The sequence below is a fragment of the Rhincodon typus genome, chromosome 46, assembly GCF_021869965.1.
Source record: "Rhincodon typus isolate 14 chromosome 46, sRhiTyp1.1, whole genome shotgun sequence".
Taxonomy (NCBI): domain Eukaryota; kingdom Metazoa; phylum Chordata; class Chondrichthyes; order Orectolobiformes; family Rhincodontidae; genus Rhincodon; species Rhincodon typus.
In genome coordinates, this window is record NC_063377.1 from 7,331,422 (window position 1) to 7,334,859 (window position 3,438).

Below are 3,438 nucleotides of genomic sequence, written 5' to 3' on the forward strand. Positions count from 1 at the left end.
AACATTTGCTCAAAATGTTGCCCAATGAAAAGCGAAGTAGTGTGGGCACTGGAGATTGTAAATCAAAACAGAAAAGGGCTGGAGAAATGCAGCAAGTCTGGCAGAAACCGTGGGAGAGAGAAACAGAGTTTCCAGCCCAGCATGACTCTTCCTTAGAATTCTGAAATATCCCATCAGCTCTTTACATGTCCAGTCCAAAGAGTCATGTTTTTTTTTTGGAGAAAGCTTGCCTTGTTTTTTGATCCTGCGTGTGTATGTTTGCATGTGCATGCACAATCACATGCGTGTGCACATTCGTGTGTCTGCAAGCACGTTTGTGTTCGCATGTGCATGTTCGCCATTAGGCACTTTGCAATGGCGAAACGGGGTTCTGTTTGGATAGGGTAAGGTGTGGGACATGCACATCATTCAGTGTGGCAATAAGCACTTGGGACAGGGGTTAGAGTTACTAAATACAAGCAACTCCTGTTAGCGGAGATGCACAGCAGGGGTGTTGGGCACTGCCACTATTTCTGACACCATACCCCAAGAGACTTCATAGAATCCCCACAGTGTGGAAACAGGCCATTAGGCCCAACGATTCCACACAGACCTTCTGAAGACCATCCCACCCAGACCCATTCCATAAACCGATCTTTGTATTTCCCGTAGCTAATGTACCTAACCCGCGCATCCCTGGGCACTACGGGGCAATTTAGCACGGCCAAGCCGCCCTAACCCGCGCATCCCTGGGCACTACAGGGCAATTTAGCACGGCCAATCCACCCTAACCCACAGATCCCTGGGCACTACAGGGCAATTTAGCACGGCCAATCCACCCTAACCCGCACATCCCTGGGCACTACGGGACAATTTAGCACGGCCAGTCCACCCTAACCCGCACATCCCTGGGCACTACGGGGCAATTTAGCACGGCCAACCCGCCCTAACCCGCACATCCCTGGGCACTACAGGGCAATTTAGCACGGCCAATCCACCCTAACCCGCACATCCCTGGGGCACTACGGGGCAATTTAGCATGGCCAATCCACCCTAACCTGCATATCTTTGGACTGTGGGAGGAAACCAGAGCACCCAGAGGAAACACAAACAAACACGGGGAGAATGTGCAAACTCCACACAGACCATCGCTAGAATCGAATCTGAGGTCCCTGGTGCAGTGGGGCAGCAGTGCTAACCACTGAGTTACCGTGCCACCCCTGGTGCCCAGGTAAAGAAGAACGTTGGGCAAGACTGGGAGATTCCCCAGCAGCTACAGAACATCCCAGAATCGCAGTTCACGCTGGAACTGGGGATGCAGTTAGAACGATGGCAGGTTTCAGAATCCAGAACTTCTCAAGTTTAAAGTCCCTCAGCTTGAACACCACTTACCATCATACTTCTGTCACCTCCTCCCAGCCCCCTCCCTATCTCTGTCCCCTCCTCCAGCCCCCTACACCCCCTCCCTATCTCTGTCACCTCCTCCCTATCTCTGTCACCTCCTATGACCCTCCAAGATCTCTACACTCCTCCAATCCCAGCCTCTTGAACATCCTGAGATTCCCATGGCTCCATCATTGCAGGGCATGCCTTCAGCCGTCTGGGGCCCTGAGCTCAGGAATTCCCTACTTAAATCTCAGTCCATCTCTCTCCGGACTCACTAACGCACATTCTGACAGCCAAAGCAGTAGTTTTACAACACAGCAGTCAGCCAATCTGTGCATAGTAAGATCCCACTGACATGACAATGAGCCATTTCCCTGCTCTCTAGTTAGCCTGGTCCACGGACCGCTCCCTCGGCGCTGACCCTCCGACGGTGCCCGCTCCCTCAGCGCTGACCCTCCGACGGTGCCCGCTCCCTCAGCGCTGACCCTCCGACGGTGCCCGCTCCCTCGAGAACGTGGGATATCAGCCTGGAGTTTACATTAGGATATCTAGCGTCGAGTTGAGAGCTTCTGAGATTGACTGAGATCAACCACTACACTTTGGATTTACAGTTTAACGAAAGCATTTATTTGTGAACCTTAATACTATTCACTGGATTAATACCCTTTTAGGTGCTTTTGAATTGGCAGTGTTACTCTGAGCTGTCTCAGCTCAGATCCGTTCCTTATAGGATGTCTTTCCCATCGCTGCTAACTCTTCCAGGTACTGCTTGCTTTCAGTCTCCAGGAGATCTTTCAGGGCAGCCTGTCTTATCTGTGAGAGAACAGGGATAGAGGAGGTGGGAAAACTTTTTAACTCATTTCAGCATTACCTCTGGAGAGGGGGAGAGAGAGAGAGAGAGTGTGTGAGAAGAGAGTGTGTGTCCAGATATAATTTTTTTTTTCAATTTGACCAAGACAACCAGCATCTATTGTTGTTCAAAAACCTCATCAGGTCTCACAATGGGGCAAGGAAATCTGTTGTCCTTTACGGAACAAGAGGCACAAACTCCGAAAGGTGACATTTCAATATTGGTTGAGGGCTGAATATTGGCCTAGAGCACTTCACATGTATACACTCTCACAATCTCTCTCACACACACACACACACACACACACTTCCAGTCTGTCACACACCCATTCTTATTCACGCTACCTCACTCTCTCACATACTCTCAGGGTGGTAGAGCATTGAAAAAGTATTTAGATGATCCTTTGCGAGGCCAATGCTACGGGCACAATGCCGGAAGATTGGATTGGAATATTGAGGAGCATGTTTACAACTGGTGTAGACAGGATGGGCCAAAAGGGCATTTTTCTGTCCTCGATGATACACACACTCTCTCTCACACACACACACACGCTAACACACTCAATCTCCCTCACTTGCTCACTCACACACAGAAGAAATCGTTAAGTTCTTTATATTAAAATAAAGACTGAACTACCAGTAGAATCGCTTTGGATGCCAATCTCACTTCCTCAAGGATTGCCCTAATCTGCTTTTCATTTCTCTTGAGCTGCCCTGCGACTTGAGATTCTTTCAGAAACCTGTTGCTCTTGATAAGCTTCTCCCACCTGCCGAGATACAGCAGACAGCACAGCGAGTGAAACAAGTGGCACTCATAGATACCAAGATCTGCAGATGCTGCAGTCAGAGACAACACAGCATGGAGCTGGAGGAACACAGCAGGCCAGGCAGCATCAGAGGGGCAGGAAAGTGGACGTTTTGGGTCGGGATCCTCCTTCAGAACAAAGTGGCACTCGTGTCGTGTCTTGAACCTGCTTCACAGGAGAACAATGACCCACCAAAGCATACAGCGGGAAACATCTTGGAACAAGAGGCTCAAGAGCGAGGGCCATTCAGCCCCTCTGTTCCATACCAGCCTCCTGTGTCCCTCAATCCTTGGCCGCTCAGGTGTTCATCCAGCTTCCTCCGTTTTAAGCATCTATTGGTTTTGACCACTCCCCACACGGGGGCGAGTCCCCAACATCCTTCAATCCCCCTCCCCACACGGGGGCGAGGCCCCAACAT

General features: G+C 50.4%; 1 non-coding gene across 1 annotated transcript; it reads right to left on the reverse strand.

Moving 5' to 3' along the window:
- Positions 1-1,963: 1,963 nt before the first annotated feature.
- Positions 1,964-2,977, reverse strand: LOC109925616. Its single transcript, XR_007266136.1, has 2 exons — positions 2,852-2,977; positions 1,964-2,178 (listed from the first exon to the last, which is right to left on the reverse strand). It is a non-coding gene; the product is annotated as an uncharacterized LOC109925616 (transcript).
- Between the last annotated feature and the right edge of the window lie 461 nt (positions 2,978-3,438).